General features: G+C 46.0%; 1 protein-coding gene and 1 long non-coding RNA gene across 7 annotated transcripts in view; one reads left to right on the forward strand and one right to left on the reverse strand.

The window, feature by feature from the left end:
* LOC121032155 (uncharacterized) overlaps positions 1-14,317 on the forward strand; it is a 19,981-nt gene extending 5,664 nt beyond the window's left edge. The window contains exons 3-4 of one of the 4 annotated variants that reach the window (XR_005791119.1): positions 5,973-6,113; positions 11,292-11,453. This is a non-coding gene — a long non-coding RNA (uncharacterized LOC121032155). Of the gene's footprint in view, positions 1-5,972; positions 6,114-6,321; positions 7,208-11,291; positions 11,454-13,462 lie in introns of those variants that run through there. The other 3 variants (XR_005791118.1, XR_005791116.1, XR_005791117.1) reach the window with 3 other exon arrangements.
* Positions 1-18,312, reverse strand: part of KCNK10 (potassium two pore domain channel subfamily K member 10) — a 133,362-nt gene that overhangs the window by 19,170 nt on the left and 95,880 nt on the right. The window lies entirely within an intron of this gene.

The following is an 18,312-nucleotide window of genomic DNA, read 5'->3' on the forward strand; positions in this document are numbered from 1 at the left end:
AGGTTCCATGTCTCTCTCTCTCTCTCTCTCTCTCTCTCTCTCTCTCTGCCCATCCCCTGCTTGCACTCTCTTTATCACTCTCTCTCAAAACTAAATAAACATTAAAAAAAATTTTTTTTAAGAAATAAATCCTAAACTGGGAAACCCTGCATTGAGACAACTTGATAGAAACATCCAGATTGAACAAATTTTCTTTTGCAGAATATTTTCCAAGCTGTGAATGAAGTTGAATTCAATACTTTCTCCCCTTTCATTCAATAAATATTTATCATGCACCTACTGAGCTCAATTCACTGATGAGCAAAACAGAACAATGCTCCTCCCAGGACAGAAGCTATAGAATGCCAAGTACGCACTCTCCCAGCCTCCCCCCTGCAAAGACACAAGCATGTAGCCCAGGCTTCCCCGACCACGGAGACAAAAGTCAGACTCTGAACCAGACACTAGTGAGACAGATGTGACAGACTTGGCCTTGGAGTATCTTTTCTATGGTTTTCTGTATGTTTTCCTCTCTCTGGTATCCCAAAAGCTATTCCTAAGTGAGGAGCAAAGATTCCCAGAGGCATGCCTGCAGAACCACTTTTTTTTTTTTTTAATTTTAAGTTTATATATTTTGAGAGAGAGAGCAAGTAGGGTAGGGGCAGAAAGAAGGGCGGGGGGGGGGGGGGAGAGAGAGAGAATCCCAAGCAGGCTCCACACGGTCGGTGCAGAGCCCAATGTGGGGCTCGAACTCACAAGCTGTGAGATCACGACCTGAGCTGAAATTAAGAGTCAGACGCTTAACCCAGGCGCCTCCAAACCACTTTTTTTCTCTCCCACGGAATAGATAAGATGGGGCTAGGGTCAAAGACAGAGAGAAGGCAGAATGGCCACTCGGCCTGGAAAGGGAAGAAGGGTGGGAAGGGACTACATCTTCCCAGGGTCTCCTAAGCGGGGTTAGCAGAACCTACAGTCTGAGGGACCAGGGGCAGAGAGGAAGGGGTTAGATGCAGAGCCCTCCTCTAGTGTGGACGCAACTACCTCAGCACCTGTGCCCAGTCTGCTGCACAAGACTCTTGGCTCCCCGGAAGTCTCCTGAACAGAGATTGAAGGACATGGACACTATACAGGGCAGGGGCATGGAGAGACAACTTTGCCCTCAGTCAAGGTGAAGCCAGACAGCACTAGATGGAAGCTTCCATGGGGGCAGGGAGGTGGCAGGGAGCAGTGGACACACTGTCAGTTCTACAAAGAAGCAGGGACCATGTGGGTGCCATCCTGGGGCCGGTGGCCACAGTCATGATATTCTATCCCATTTTGGGGGCAGTCACGGTGTGGTCCTAGCAGCAGCAGCTACGGCCCAGAATCAATGGGGTCAGCACGGCAAGATGCTACCTATGCCAGCCAGAAACGACAGTGGCTTCTTCCGGAACCACTTCCGTGGCGTGATTTGGGTGACTGCTCTTGGCTGGGTACCTCCCAAGTCTGGGTCTCTATCCATCCCGGGGATTCGGTAGCTATCAGATATCCTTTCATTTTTTTGTTTTCTTTTCTCCTTAAATTATCCAAAGTTGGTTTCTCCTGAGTCAGCTAAGCTGCCTGCCTGCAACGGCCTCTCCAGGAGGTCAGGGTAAGCTGGCTTTAGCCACTTGCAGGCAGGTCAGGGACGCGGCCCCATGTGGTCCCCGGGACAGGCATACACCTCTGAAGTCCAAGATCAGCCTGAACTACAACCTGACGTGGCATGACAATGTTTCCGATGTTCCTATATCTACAGAAAAGTCTCGTTAGAAATTACAGCGGGTTTCAGCTGTGCGGTGGGAAGGGCTGCAACCATTCCCGGGACGGAGAGTTAGAGAGAGGGCAGTATCTGCCTCCTCCTACAGGCCAGCCCTGCAGGAGGGGACCAGCAGCGATGCCAAGAGCAGTGTTAGAGCAGAGAATGGAGACCCAGAGACGTTAATGGGGAAGACACAGGCTGCAGCTAGGACAGACACGGGGAAACATGAGTGACAGCCCCTGCAAGCGTCAGAGGGCAGAGGACCTTGGGAAGGGGATCGACATGCCAGTGCAGTGCCCGGCATTTGGGCAAAAGATGCAAAGAGAGACGATTCAGAAGCACCATTATCACGTGTTGACGACAGATCTCCTTGGACGAGGGGCTTCCGCAAGATTTTACTTTCTTTTGTGTACTGTTTTCCGAAGCCTCTACGATGGCCAAGTTCTCTTTGTCAGCTTTGTAATGAAGGAAAAGGAGGGGGCGGGGGACTGGGAGAGAGAGGAGTAAGGAGGAGAAAAGGGAGAGAGGCAACGTGGACTGCTCCGGAATGCTGCATGGCTCCCTTGAGAAACAGCACAAGTATCCGTAAGGATGCAGTTGGTCTTTCTTGCTTTGGGGACAGACATGATGGCCGCGCCCTGGAGGGAAAACTGGAACAGAGAAGGCAGAGTCCATACTCCCCACAGTAAAGAACAGAGATGGGCCTTGTCTGAGCCTTCGGAATCCCAGGGTCACGTGCCTACAGTGGCGGCGGCGGCCGTGAGGACGTGGCCTTGCTCCAAGGCGGTAATTGCATCCTGCCTGCTGCCCTGCCACCTCCTCTTCCCGCAGAATGTGTCACCCCCCCCTTCCTGAGCAGAAGTGCCGGGAGCCCCACTGTTGGCAAGCATCTGCTGTCCCTCTCCGTCTTGCCTGTAATTCCAGTCATTTTTGCAGCTTACCCTCTAAAGAGACAGAATCCCGCTTCATGCTTCTGTGCCCTCTTTTAATGTTTATTCGTTTTTGAGAGAGAGCGTGAGCAGGGGAGGGGCAGAGAGAGATGGGGGCGGGGACAGAGGATTCGGAGCCGGCTCCATGCTCACAGCAGTGAGCCCAATGTGGGGCTCAAACTCATGAAGCATGAGATCATGACCTGAGCCCAAGTCAGATGCTCAACTGACTGAGCCACCCATGTGCCTCTTTGCGTCTGTGCTTTTTAAAGGCTGTTCTGTCTGCTGGGATATTCTTCCTCTTCCCCTTTTTATGCTTGTCAAACTCCTGATGCTCCTCGAAACACAAATCCACCATTGCCTCCTGCAGGAAGCCCTCTGCCCTCTGGCTAGAGTTACCTCTCTTCCCTCTGGCTGTCTCTGTTCTTTGCATTTTCCCCTGTCGATGGACCCACTCATCCTGCATTGCTGTCTACCCACATGTGTGTCTCCCCCATTTTGTATCAAATGCGCGGTGTGTTTCTCTACACTTGCTCCCTCTTTTTTAGCACCTAGGGAAAACAGGGGAGTAATCATTTAAGGTAAACCAACCTACAAAGGACATAAAAGAAAACTGTTCATCCAGGAACAGATAAACTGTCAGGATTTTGTAACGTAGAACACTAGTAAGAGTATCCACTACAGAGGGGCACAGGCGATGGCCATATATGCAGGCACACAGGACAGGTTTGTGGAATGGAACTGAATATTAATAGCACAGGAACTGCACGAAGGACAGAGTCTTGGCTTTTGAACACAGCCTTTCACACAAGAATAGAAATCATATGTGTGTGTTCCCGAAGCTACACAGGGGCTCCCTGGAAGTTTGGTGTTTTTTTTAACAACCCCATTCAGACTGTAACCCCCTAAGAAGTGACTGGTAAATTTGAGATGGTGTTTGTGGTTGTCACGATCACAGGGGCACTCCGGGCATGCAGCGGGAGGGGCCAAGAATGTACAAGAGTTAGTGTCACCAACCAGACAAGAATCCCAAACTTACTGTGAGTTTTGACTATCCCATGGAGAAAAATTCATGTTTATAATTACCTGAGCTGAGAACTCAACTCCCTTTTACGTGTAGACACACATACACACACACACACACACACACACACACACACACACAATTTTTTTGCATAGTTTCAATATAGGCTGAACTTTACAAGAATGTGACTCCAATCAATGTAAATTGCAAGAAGGTTGAATCTTGACTAGTTGGAACACTGCCAAGGACTGTTCTCCATTTTTGAAAAGCACATCACTGGGGGGACATCCCTTGTAGCATCTTAGTCACTGGGGGGACACACCTGAACTGACCCATGTTTGGAACTACCACGTTCCATACACAGACGCGAGGGTCTTGCTGCTTCGGTGGGTCTCCTAGGGCTTCATGCCCAAATGCCTATTACTGAAGCATATTATTCTATTGTAAATGATCTACTTTTTATCTCTCCTTTATACTGTAGCTAGAAAATACTATTGAAATTTTCCAAATTATATGTGTAGATGAGTTGCACAATCTAGGAGATTTATTTCAATGTGGTAAGTGGGCACTAATGAATATTTGCTCCAAAAGATGGTGTTGGGTATTACAGGGTTGAGAACGACTGGATAAAAGTAAACTGTATATTGTATTCAAGGCTGCCTTGCAAAGTCTGGAGAATTATGCTTACAGGTATTGCCTAATGAAACAAAAGCCCCGAGCACATAAATACTGTGTGCAGTGTGCAATAAGCATGATCAGAGGACAGCCCCCCTCCTGGACCCCCCCTTTAACCAAAATATTTGCACTTCAAAGGTGAAGACCAGGGTGGGGTTTTTTGTCCCCCATTGCCATTTATTAGTATACAACACTATTTTTGGTTTCAAGGTCGTTTTCCATATCAAAACGCAGGCTAATGCTCATTCATTCATTTATTCATTCATCAGGCATGGATTCAGTGCTCTCCGGGTTCCGGGTTCTGGCCCTGGGCTAGAGACTGGGCCTCACAGAGCTCTCAGGCTGATGGGGACGTCAGCCATGAAGCACGTAACTCCAGTTCAGACAGATGAATGCCATCCTGGGGGTGTGCAAGGTGTTATGGGAGTAGGGGGTGCTGACCTCCTTTTGGAGTCAGGAAAACCTCCCTGAAGACCTGACAGTTCCCCTCAGAGCTGGGGGACGACAGGCCCTGTCCAAAGCACCATAAATATCCCATGCAAAAATCTGAACAGGAGACCATGGCACATTCAGTGCAGACACAGCCCCTATGAATTTCCCCTGTGGACGCAGAGATACGTCCCCCAAACGCAACCATCAAGGATCCCACTCCAAGAAAGAATGTTAATTGTAAAAAAAAAAAAAAAAAAAAAACAATTTTTTTTAAATTTTGATATGAATTTTTCACAAGGTATGGTTAGTGAGTTTATCTGTGTTGTTGTTTCCCTAAGGATGAGAGAAGAATTTGGATTCAAGACGTTTCTAGAGATATTATTAAAAAAGGCATGTGATCATCTTTAAAAAGGAGAAAAGAGATGGGAAGCAATGTGCCCATTTTTCAGGCAGGGGGCAATCTCCTCAACCCTCAAACTCCCGCTAGAGAAGCTCCCAGAAGCAGGTGTCACATGTTTATAGGGCCATCTGGACAGGTCCTCTTTCCTCCTCTTCCCTGGAGAAAAGGCTGACAAGCCTCCAAAGAAAGGGAGAAGAGAAATATACCTCATAGAAATACAGAACCAAAGGGCTAAGGGCAAGTGAAACTTTTTTTAAAAAAGCAGCAGAGGCAAGAAGCAAACAGCGACGTCAGAAAAATGATGCAAGCCAAAGAAAGGGGTAATAACATTGCGAGAGCACCATATGGCATTTATATGCCTGCATTTTATTTTAAATGTGGATATTTGCTTTCTTGTTAGCCTTGGTGACAATCCGGTTACAGTGCTCGGTGAAATTCATTTTTTTTTTTAAAAATCACAGGGCAGCTCTCTGTCCTCTACCCTTAAAATCATATATAAATTCCTTTTTTTAGCTGCATGCTATATATCCCTGTTGCTAATCGTCTAAACTGAACTGTAAAACCGCATTAAATTAGAAGGGAAAGTCCCATGCACTGACTGATACAAGGTGCCCAACACATGTGTTTGTGCTTCCTCAGCAGGAAGAGGGGGTGGGGGATAGGTAGACAGCCAGATATTAGTAATAATAATTTAACATTAATTTCATCATTAATCATTAATAACAATAACGAGCCCTTGCAAACGTTCCCCAGGCTCACATACAAAGACTATTGATGCTTACGGTCAAATTCACTTCTGCCAAGGAACGGAAACAACCGACAGAGGGGACATTGCTCTATCTACGTGAAGCCACAGCGACAAACACGTAGGATCTGAACATGAGGAGACAGGATGTGAATACGGCAAAGCCCATCTTTCAAGGGTCCCTTTTGATATTTGGGGGGCAGGTATCATGCGGGAAGAAAGTGTAGGCACATTCTGGTGCTTCAGGGAAACAGGAACTGGTCCTGGTGTTCACCATCAAGTGAGAGCACACACAAGCTGAGAGGCAATCAGCATGCGGCTAAAATCTTTTCCATTCTTTGACTTTCCTTTTACTAGAATCTGTGTCTGTGATGGCACGTCATGGACACATCTGCGTAAACAGTTGCAGCCCGTTAAGTGCAGCCAAGGATGTAGACAGAGCACAACCTCCCCCCTCGCTCAGACAGAACGGCAGGGGCACACTCAGAACTTCCATATTCTTCCCTCTCTGAGTCATGGCCATGGCAGCTTTTCCTTGTAGGACAATGGTTGACGACGAGCTTTGTCTGAGACCCAGGCCGTCCTGCCCATCAGGTTCCCTGTTACGGCTGCTCCCTACACTTCTCCAGCCCGCGCACCCCCACACCCCACTCCCAAGAGGGGTGGGACCAATGGCAGCATCAGCAAATGTCTCTTCTTCATTCAGGTTTGCTGGGGAGTGTGTTTTCCTGCACCCTTTGGGTGCGTGGAAAGGAATTGTGTTCATTTCTCCCTCAGTTCCGATCAGTTCACAATCAACAAGTATTTACTGCAGTATTTACGCCTCCAAAGTGCTTAGCACGGAGCAGGTATGGCACGGGTACAGGAAAAGAAAGGCACAGAAGCTCTATATTCAAGGCCCTTAGGCTTCACTTAAAAAGAACAACCCATCATTATGCAACATAAGACAGGTGCGCCACTGAAGATGTGTGCCATGTCAAATATACAATCTAGGATCCACAAGTCCCTCCTCTGGGCTCCCGTAGCTAATGGTGTGCTTATTGTAACAGCATTTACAATAAGCTGATTATGTATCAGGCAGGTTCTCATGCATCAACTAAGTGTCAAAAGAGATAGCTACTATTTTTCAAATAAAGAAAATGGGCATAAAATAGACATAAGTCAACAGAAGAGAATAAAAAAAAAAAACCATAGAAATAAACCCATAGGTAGATGGTCAATTAATCTTCAGCAAAGGAGGCAAGAATATCCAACGGCAAAAGTCTCTTCAATAAATGGCTCTGGGAAAACTGGGCACCAACACACAAAAGAATAAAACTGGACCACTTTCTTACACCACACACAAAAATAAATTCAAAATGGACTAAAGACCTAAATGTGAGACTTGAAACCACAAAAGTCCTAGAAGACAGCACAGGCAGTAATTTCTCTGACATCAGTCATAGCAACATTTTTCTAGATGTGTCTCCTGAGGCAAGGGAAATAAAAGCAAAATTAAACTATTGGGACTACATCAAAATAAAAAGCTTCTGCACAGTGAAGGAAACCATCAACAAAGCTAAAAGGCCATCTACTGAATGGGAGAAGATATTTGCAAATGACATATCTGATAAAGGGTTTGTGTCCAAAATAAAGAACTTGTACAACTCAACACCCCAAAAAACAAATAATCCAACATAAAAATAGGCAGAACACATTAAGAGCCATTTCTCCAAAGAAGACAGCCATATGGCCAACAGACACATGAAAAGATTCTCATGATCACTTACCGTCAGGGAAATGCAAATCGAAACTACAATAAGATATCACCTCACATCTGTCAGAATGGCTTAAGTCAAAAACACAAGAAACAACAAGTGTTGGTGAGGATGTGGAGAAACGGGAACCCTCTTGCACTGTTGGTGGGGATGCAAACTGGTGCAGCTACGGTGGAAAATAGTCGGGAGGTTCCTCAACATTTAAAAATAGAACTACCCTATGATCAAGTAATCACACTACTGGGCATTTCCACAAAAAATACAAAACCACTAAATCAAGAGATATGTTCACACCTATGGTTTATTGCAGAATTACTTACAATAGCCAAATTATGGAAGCAGCCCAAGTGTCCAATGATAAATATTTATGCAATGGAATACTATTCGAGCAGGAAAAAAGAATGAAATCTTGCCATTTGTAACATGGGTATTATGCTAAGTGAAATAATTCAGTCGGAGAAAGGCAAATACCATGTGACTTCATTCATAGGTGGAATTGAAGAAACAAAACAAATGAGCAAAGGAAAAAAAAATAGAGACAAACCAAGAATCAGACTCAACTATAGGGAACAAACTAATGGTGACCAGAGGGGAGGCGGGTGGGGGATGGGTGAGATAGGTGATGGGGATTAAGGAGGGCACTTGCGATGAGCCCTGGGTGATGTATGGAAGTGATGAATTACTATGTTGTACACCTGAAACTAATATTACACTATATGATAATAACCCTGGAATTAAAATTAAGAGCTTAATTTTAAAAATTTGAAGTCAAAAAATAAAAGCAAATAAATAATTTTTTCAAGGAAAAAGCTCAAGGTCCCATGGCTGGTAAGTGGTGGATCAGGCCTCATACACTGAGGCAGTGCAGCTTCTGAGGCAGCCTACCCTAGCCCCGGACTCATAAGGACATCGGTCTTTGTACAGGTCTGTTTCTTCCTGGGGAAGGAGTAGCTCCTGTTTATTGCCATAGTTCTCAACCCCACAGTGTTGAGAACACAGAAGCCATTATTTGATAGTTGCTTATTCAAGTGATCTGGGGAGGGGCACCTAGGTGGCTCAGTCGGTTAAGCATCTGACTCTTGGTTTGGGCTCGGGTCATGATCGCACGGTTCGTGAGTTTGAGCCCTGCATCGGGCTCTGTGCAGACAGCGTGGAACCTACTTGAGATTCTCTCTCTTTCCCTCTTTCTCTCCCTCTCTCTCTCTCTCTCTCTCTCGCTTCCCCTCCCCTGCTCACGTGGGCTCTGTCTCTCTCTAAATAAATAAACTTGTTTTTAAAAAAAAGTGATATGGGGAGAGGTATGCAGGAGCAGCCAAGACGGGGAGCTGGAGAGCAAAACACACAAGGCTGTCAGAGCAGCAGCAAGGCCAGGTGGAAACCGGACATCACCAGCCTGCAGAAGCCCCAGTTGGCCTGGCATTGAGCCACCTTCCCTCCAGGCAGCTCTGCTGTGGGGCCGGAGCTAAGGAAGCAGGATGGGGACAAGCACGGGGACACAGATGGAGGTGAGTGTGGAGGGCAGGGGGACAAGCGCAAGAGGAACACGAGGCACAGCCTCTCCATTTTGCCTCCTGTGTGCAAACGGCAGCTGTTGAGGCAGCCAGGACGTGAGAGCAGTGAGCTAGCAATTTACCCAATGCTATCTCCGTGGCCTGTGAAAATTGAAGAAAAAAAAAAAAAAGAAAACAGAAACTAAGTGCTGGCGAGGATGTAGAGAAAATTGGAACCCATGTGCGTTGCTGGTGGGAATGTAAAATTGTGCAGCATTGTGGAAAACAGTCTGGCAGGTCCTCAAACTATGAAACGTAGAATTACCATGTGACCCAGCAATTCCACTTCTAGGTGCGTACTCAAAGGAAATGAAAACAGGGAGTCAAACAGATATTTGGACACCTGCACTCACAGCAGCGGTATTCACGATAGCTAAAAGGCGAAGCAACCCAAGTGTTCACTAACAGATGAATAGGTAAACAGAATGCAGTATGCATACACCCAGTGGACTATCATTCAGCCTTAAAAAGGAAAGAGATTCTGGGGTGCCTGGGTGGTTTAGTCGGTTGAGTGTCCGACTTTGGCTCAGGCCGTGATCTCACAGTTCATGAGTTCGAGCCCTGCATCAGGCTTTGTGCTGACAGTGTGGAGCCTGGAGCCTGCTTCGAGTTCTGCGTCTCCCTCTCTCTGCCCCTCCCCTGTACTGCTCTGTCTCTTCTCTCTCTCTCAAAAACAAATAAATGTTAAAAAAAAATTTTTAAGGAAATTCTGACACATGCTACAACATGCATGAATCCTTAAACACTATGCTAATGAAATAAAGCAGTCACAAAAGGTGCTGTATGACTCCACTTATATGAGGGATCAGGAGTAGTCAAATTGGCAAAGACAGTAGAATAGAGATTGCCAGGGGGCTGGAGGAGGGGAGGATGAGGAGTTAGCATTTAATGAGTACAGTGTCTCAGTTTGGGAGGATGAAAAAGTTCTAGAGACAGAGGGTGGTGAGTTTTGCACAAGGATATGACTGTAATCAATGCCACTGAACGGTACCTTTGTAAATGGTTAAAATGGTAAATTTTATGTTATATATATTTTCTCACGGTAAAAAAAAAAATAGGCATAAGGAAAAACAATGAAGCAGACTCTAAAGTATCCCACTGACTCCCGGGGTTACCTTAAATGAGACAACAACCTCTTTGAAACAGTGATTATGGCCAGGACAAAAATGTTAATTCCATGGAAAAAAAGAGAACCCAGAATGACATGGAAACGGCACCGATTTGAAAAGCCAATGTCGCTCTGCCCCTTTGTACTCAACTTTTTTGAGTATAAGAATTCCTTTTGAACATTAAAAAGAAATTCCTCAATACCCACACCGTAGGACATTTCCTACCCACTGATGGAATTCTTGATGATGGTTCCTCTGCATACATTTGAAAAAGCGTAGCATATACATGAAGGAGACATACTGTTTATTCTGTCTACCAGCGATGTTTGCATCACAAAAAGCAATCCTCTGATCCTTGAAAATAGCACCTCAGGCCCCTGGGAACCCACCACCCACAGGGTGAGAACCACAGCTCTATGCTAACAAGAGACTAAGACTGAGCAGCAAACTTCCAAGTCAGAGCGCAAAACCATTAAGTCGAAAATGCTACAATGCACCAATGCAGCTCTCTGCAGAAAATAAAAAGCAAAGCATTTTCCTCCAGAGAGACCAAGTGTGTTTCCTCTAACAGGAATGCACATTGCCTAGGCTAGATTTAATTCGGGCAGCCCTGCCTTACACAGAGCTATCAGAACCTGCTCAGCAGTGTGACCATCCTATGCCTGTCAGGTAGTCACCCCCAAGGGAGCTGCCTCTTTGGGGTGAGTGTTCGCAACAGTGGCACGCCTCCCAGTGAGGATGTACTGTAAACAATTTCCCTTTCCTAAAGCCATGAGAAGTTTATCAATGACTACTGACATGCAGTCACTTGGAAACTGCCTTCAGTGCCGCCCTGGTGTAAACGCCCTGATCACATACCCAGCTCTGCGATGGGCAGACTCAGCTCAACCAGAGCGTCTCTCAATTTTTAGGAACCTAATTTGTCAGAAGCCGCACCGAATGGGTTACCACTTGCTTGACTCACAGAAGCAGCATGAGGCTAAATGCGGCTTGTGACAATTTAGTATGGGGGGGGGGAGGGGTTACATTGATATATGTAATCCCCCCCAAAAGAGTAAAGAACTCCATAAAAGGGCAAAGGATTATTATTGTATTAAATCAGCGCCTTCCAGCCCGACCAAACTCGCCTGTGAAAACTGGTGACGAAGGGTGAACATGGGAAATCATCCACCTGTTACGTTGGTTTTTTGAGACCGATAAAAAATGCGAGTCCTAATAAAATTCTTGCATTAAATTCGTTAACTCAAAAGTACCTGGAAGTTTTAGAGACAGGTTCCCATGTGGTAGATCTAAAGCATCACTAGACTTTTAGTGGCCCCAACATGCAAAGATATTAAATGTCTTAATAAAACCCCCAAGATTCTGGGAAGTGACTGTGTGTTAATGGTGGGCGAGTGCTAGCAGATAATGAATGTCCGTAAAAATTTCCCAGACACTTTCCTCTATAAGATGACTATTTCTTGAGTTTAAGACCGAGTTAAATGCCCAATGGGAATTAAGATCGTGGTGTTGGTTTCCTCAAACCTAAGGTTCTTAAAATCCCTGGAGCAGAGTGTCGAGACAACCCAATGAATCCAGAAAAAGGAGAATGCTTTTGAGGGCAAGACCAGCTGGCACAGATGACCAAGAGGCTTGGCTTTGAGCTGTGTGTTCCTCTTCTTGTCAACACTGAGTGAGTTGTACAAAGGGGGACGATGAGGTGGAAGAATCAAGAATGGAGAATATTATCTGCTTGGCAACACCTCTCTCTCGCAGGTGGCCCCAAATGAGGCAGCCATTGGGACAGCATAAGCCCCTCTTTTAGAAGCTCACTTTCGCATTAGTCACATAGCAGACATGAACAAGAGGGCATTTAAATCCTAGCTTAATCTCCAAGAGAAGGGAACACTAAGAAAGAGATGTTTGCTGATAATGAGCCAGCATCAGGGAGATAAGCTCAGGTGCACAGAGAAGAATCAGGGGCTACGGGTCTGATTCACAGTATTGATGGATCATATAAAGCTGGAAAACTAAAACCTTTGGAAAACAGATAAAGACACCAATACTAACTTTTCCTCAACTAGCCATCTTTGTCTGTCTTTTTTTTTTTTTTTTTTTTTTTGGCTTTCTGGGTCTTTTATTTGTACCCATGTATGTCTGCCACCCCATGAATGGGCCTGGGGGAGTCAACTAACCTCCTCAATCATTTCATGCAGTGAGGGGACTGGGTGAGGGAAGAAATAAATAAGTGATTCTGACTCCTGTGTCACCCTCAACCCCTCTTTACTGGCGCGATTGGGTAGGGAGAAGGGTAGGGGCATGATTGTCTTGGTGGCTCAGGGCTCAGGTGGGGTGAGGGGTGAAGAGGAAAGGCCAGGCTGGAGGCTGGGCTGTTAGAGCCTCTCTCCGACAGTTCAGAGAGCTCACTTTGGGTTTGCCATGGCTTCCTTTGGTCTTACACCTTTCGTGGAGACCCTTCTGAACCATCCGATGCTATTCCTGCCTTACAAGAGAAGGAAGGAAGGAAGTGGAAAGACTAAGTCTGTGCATGCACACTGGGGCAGGGCCACCTCCTTTGGAATTCTTCTGTCGCCTATGGGCTGGGTGACCTTGGGCAGGGCACAGGACCAGTCTAAGCCTTCCAATCTCATAAGATTAAGATGATAATGGTCTATTTGGGAAGGCTGTTGTGCAACTTATTCTGGGTAAAGCCCACAACCCAGGGTCTAGCATACAGTACAGTCTCAAAGCAGATTAGCAGCTCATTTCTAGACTTCGATACCGTAGTGCCATAACGCTCAGTCTGACCTCAACCAAATCCTACCAATCCAAGGCTCCCCACAAAGGTCCCTATATACAGAAGTTCACGAGGGGTTGGTTAGTCCTAAGTAACAATCAGATTCCCAGAAGTTATCTGTGATCAAATCTTGCCAGAAAGAAAGAGACTTCGTTAACACTACTTAAAAATGTTTAAATGTTAAACACTATGTGGGCAGTATTTGAAGTAGTTATATTTTAGGTAGAGTTGGATAGCTTTAATGTTTATGGAAAAAGGTGAAGATTCATTGTGTTTTATTTTATTTTTTTGCAAATGCATTTTAAGAGCCATTAACGCCTACGGTGATCTCAGATGGCAACAGGAAACACCAAAGGGACGCAGGCCAGCTATCAAAGATAAACTTAAAAAGAGGAAGAATCACACGTTAGATTAGTCCCTAGGGGGTCAGTTAAAGTCAGTGCTGAGATGGTTTGCCTGCTAAAAAATAACAGAACAATCTATCTTTATGTGTATTCATCAGGGTGAAGTCCCCAGGCATTTTCCCTCATTGATAAGAAATGATCTTATTCCCAGAGCATAACATCACTAAAGCCCTCTTTAAGGACCCATCTGAGAGAGGAGCACTCTGGGTAGGAATGACACCAGCACTGAAAAACTAGTTAAAACCATTGGTGGGGATACTAGAATTTGAGTAGAAGATTCAAGTCAGGGGATCCGGGCATGCATCTTGGGACCTGTGGGTTAACTGACCCCTTCCATCTCAGCAGAGCCATGGTTCTTAATGGGGACGATTTTGCCCTTGATGGGAAACCTACTAATGTCTGGAGATGTTTTTGGCTGTCACAACTGGAGGCACTGATGATTCTGGCATCTAGTAAGCAGAGGCTAGAGACGCTGCTAAATATCCTGCAATGCACAGGGCAGGTCCTGTGACAACAATCTGCCGAAAATGTCAATAGTGCCAAGACTGAGCAACCCTGCATTACACGAAAACAGAAAAAAGGGGGCCATTCATGGACAGACTGTGTCACGGGCTGTCACTAAGAGATGTTGTGCAGTCTAGTTTGTGGATGTCATTTATGTCGTTTGTCCCAAGTGCACAGCTGGGCCTATCATGAAAGCCACACGATATCCTTAAACTAATTTAGAAGACACCTGGTTGATAAAGCTTTAAAAATATTTACCTTCTCTGCGTCTTAAAATGATTACCTCCCACCTCCTTCTAGTCCCTTAGGGGAAGTAAGAGAGTAATTGTTCACATTCAAACCAGGATCTTCCCTCTGATCAAAATAAACCCACATTATCCATGTAATATGAATTCTACTGAGTTATTTCTCAGGAATTTTTAATACATTATATGCCCTAGTGCAGGCATGTTACAGAGGCAAACAGACACATACACACACGTGTACACACACACACACACACACACACACACACACACACACTTGGGCACTCAGCCCACGACTTCGCCCTTCCCCTACCTCTGTAGGCTGGTGTGCATAACTAATACCCCAATGAATATTTCCACTACTAATAGAATCGGAAATTGTAGTTTAACCCACAGAGCTGAAAAGAACACCCAGTTTCTAAAACAAGAGCTTTTATCTTCTTGAAATAATAATTCTTTTCATTTAACCCCCTTGCTCCTGCGGGCAAGCTCCGAGACCACTCATGAGTAACAGAAGGCTCCCGCCATGTGTGTCCTTCAAAGTCTTTCCGACTCATGCCAGGCACATGGCAGAGGCCTCCTGCAGTCCTTGGCTTCCACCACCAGCCTCCTGCCTTCAATCCAAAGTGATTGATTGGCCCACTAATTGTACATCATTAGCAGATTGAGACTGTCATCACCCCATCCTAAGCATTTCACAGGCTCTAAAGTCCCCAAGCAATCATGGTGCTGTTAAGCCTAGGGTAATGTGTTATTATTTGTCAGCTACACCCAGGCTCCTGTGGCTCCAAAGGCAAATAAACATTTCTGCTGTATCCTTGGGGGAAGAGACCAAAGAAGAAAAAAAAGAGTCTCTTGGTTCTAAAGGTAATATCAAAAAGCTTGCTGTTCAGCCTGATAAAAAGAGGCAGCTGCTTCCCACCAGAGGCCAAAGTCCAGCTCAGACCAAGAACATGGGATCCAGTCCAAAATCTGACCAGCCTTCCTACAGCATCCTATCAGGTCACAGTCAGCCTGGCCCAACACAAGAGCCAGCCCACCACAGGGGAGAGAGAAGCTTCCCGCTTCCAAAATCTGCTTCAGAACCCAAGGTCAGCCTTATTTAATCCCAAATAATTATCTTTCCCTGCTAACTGCCCAGATTTCCCTCTGGAGACCCAGGAAGAAGTATTTTTACTTTATGTTATAGAAATACTTAAAAATCATCTCCACGAATTAGCATGGCATGTCCAAAATCTTAAACTCCACGTTGGTTTCACAGCATGGATTAATATATTTGACCGTAAATATTTTTGGCCCACCGGGAAGAGGATAAGGCTGGCTCGAGTCCAGGCTGCACCCCCAACCTCACTATGTGGGTCTAGGCAAGTGAAATGAGTCTCACAGAGTAGTGTTCCCCAAAGAGTGACCCACAGGCCATCTATATCTAAATTTTAAGGACCCTTGTCATCCTAGAGTGGGGCTCACAGGTAATCCCAGGTATTACTAGTAGTCATGCATTTTCCCAACCTGGAAACCACTTCCTGGAGATCAAACAATGCATTCCAGGCTCCTTTTGTAGTGGGTGGGGCTGAGGGACTAGTTGGAACCAATGGGCTGTGACTGGAGGCCAAAGCTCCTAGGGCCATTGTGCAATGCCCGGCTCTCTCCCTCAGCCTGGAGGGTTGCTGGGGCTGCAGCAGCCTGGCAAGGGTGAGAGAAAGCTAGTATCCAGCATAAGGTAGTCTCCCCTGACTGATTCAAAGATCCCAAAGACCACCTGATTTATGGCAAGGAGGGAGAACAGCTTCCCTATGAGTGGTCTGTGTGGCTAGTGGTTGACAGACACCTGAGCCAGATGCTGTCGTGTGTTTAGCCCAACTTCTTCTTCTCTACTAGAATTCTCATTTTGTTCATCAGCCCCAGGAGATAAAGCATGAGTCCTCTGTGCCAAGAGTTCTGAGACTTTAGTAGGCATCAGAATCACCTAGAAAGCTTGGTGGACACAGATTGCCGGGCTCTAACTTCACTATGAATTGTCAATTCTAACAAGTTCCCAGAGGATGCTGATGCTGATGGTCCAGGGAACCACACTTTGAGAACTACTGGTCTAAACCAGTAAATCCCACTCTCCTTTGTCAGATCCTTACTTTTTTAACTTCCCTTGCAGTTGGGAATGGTCATGTGACCCCATTTTGGTCAGTGAGACAGAGGGAAGTCTACAGGGTAACTTCTGGGAAAGTTCTCCCAATACAAGGAGATCTTTTGTCCTGCCTTAAATATGGTTGAGTGGAAACATATGTGGTCCTGAGGCAGTCGTCATGCAAGCCATGCAGTAACAAGTCTGCAGATGAAAAGCCAACATGCCAAGGACAGCAGAGCAGAAACAGAGAACAAAACATGGGTACAATTTGGTCTTTCCTGGTACAGAGGTTCTGAAACCCTTGGAATTTCCAGCGATAAGAGTAACCAAGGTGTTTTTTGTTATGTGAATGACATGACTTTTGGATCGCCTAAGGATGGGGGAGGTTTGGAACTTTCAGTCCCACGCCCTGGTGGGATTTCTGAGGAGAGGGGAGGAACTGGAGGTTGAATCAGTCATCAATGGTCAATGATTGAATCAATCATGTCTATGTAATGAAGCCTCCAAAAAAATCCAAAAGGCGGGGATTCAGGGTGCTTCCAGGCTGGTGAACCAGAACGCTTCTATGTGCTACTGTGTTAGGCCCCAACTTCCCCAGAGACATTCTAGCAGATTTATTGAACTCAAGGATGGGGTCATGGGAACCCCTAATCTACAGCCATGTGGTCAGAAGCACAGGAAACGGCCTGGACTTGTGACCAGCATCTGAAGTGAAGGGAGATCTTGTGGAACTGAGCCCTTCACCTGTGGGAACTGAACTGACCTGCTCTCCAGGTAGATAGAGTCAGAATTGAGTTGAATTGTAGGAAATCCCACTGTCCTTTGTCAGATCCTTACTTTTTTTTTTTTTTTTAATTTTTTTTTTTCCAACGCTTATTTATTTTTGGGATAGAGAGAGACAGAGCATGAACGGGGGAGGGGCAGAGAGAGAGGGAGACACAGAATGGGAAACAGGCTCCAGGCTCTGAGCCATCAGCCCAGAGCCCGACGCGGGGCTCGAACTCAGGGACCGCGAGATTGTGACCTGGCTGAAGTCGGACGCTCAACCGACTGCGCCACCCAGGCGCCCCAGATCCTTACTTTTTTTAATTTCCCTTGCAGTTGGGAATTTAGGTGTCAAAGAATTGCTTGGTGGTGTTGGGGGAACATCCACACATCAGAATTGGTACCACAGTCCTTAACCTGCCTTTAAGGAACTGACGCACCAACCTTCCTCTAGGCTCTTCCCTCTCCAGGGTAAGTAAGTGTTGAATTTTTAAGCCATTGTTAATTAGCACTGGGGCAATGTCCACTCTCCTGGCCTCATGTTCTAAGTGGAAGGACTTCACCCAGAGTAACATTCCAGGCCTCGACCTCCACTGTTCAATCAGACAAGTGACACAGCAGAAAGGACTGAGTTCCTCCACCTCAGGCCCCTTCCCCTCCCATCTGAAACCATCTGCTACATAGAGGCATACTTTGTTCTCCTCTCCATGATATAGCAAGTTTAGTGGGTCTAACCCTGCTCTCGTTAAGGAGGCCTGTGCTGCCAATGACTGGAAGAGACAGAATCTCCAAAATGGCCCATGAAAATATCCCACCCTAATCCCCACAACCTCTGGTGGGATGAGCTATGGCTTTCATGGCTATGTTGTGTCATATGGCACAGTTATTCTTAAGACAGGGCATTATCATGTGATCTAGTCACATGAGCCCTTAAACAGCAGGGCACCATTCTCAAGCTGGTGGCAGAGGGGCAGAGGGAAGTCAGAGAGATACAATACACAAGAAGGATTCCATGATGGCTTTAAAGATGGGGGGGGCCGTGTGTGCCAAGGAACCCAGCTAATTCCTAGAAGCTCTCAATGGCCCCCACCTGACAACCAGCAAGGAAACAAGAAT

The sequence above is a fragment of the Herpailurus yagouaroundi genome, unplaced genomic scaffold, assembly GCF_014898765.1.
Source record: "Herpailurus yagouaroundi ecotype Mexico unplaced genomic scaffold, PumYag 141, whole genome shotgun sequence".
In the NCBI taxonomy this organism is placed as follows: Eukaryota; Metazoa; Chordata; class Mammalia; order Carnivora; family Felidae; genus Herpailurus; species Herpailurus yagouaroundi.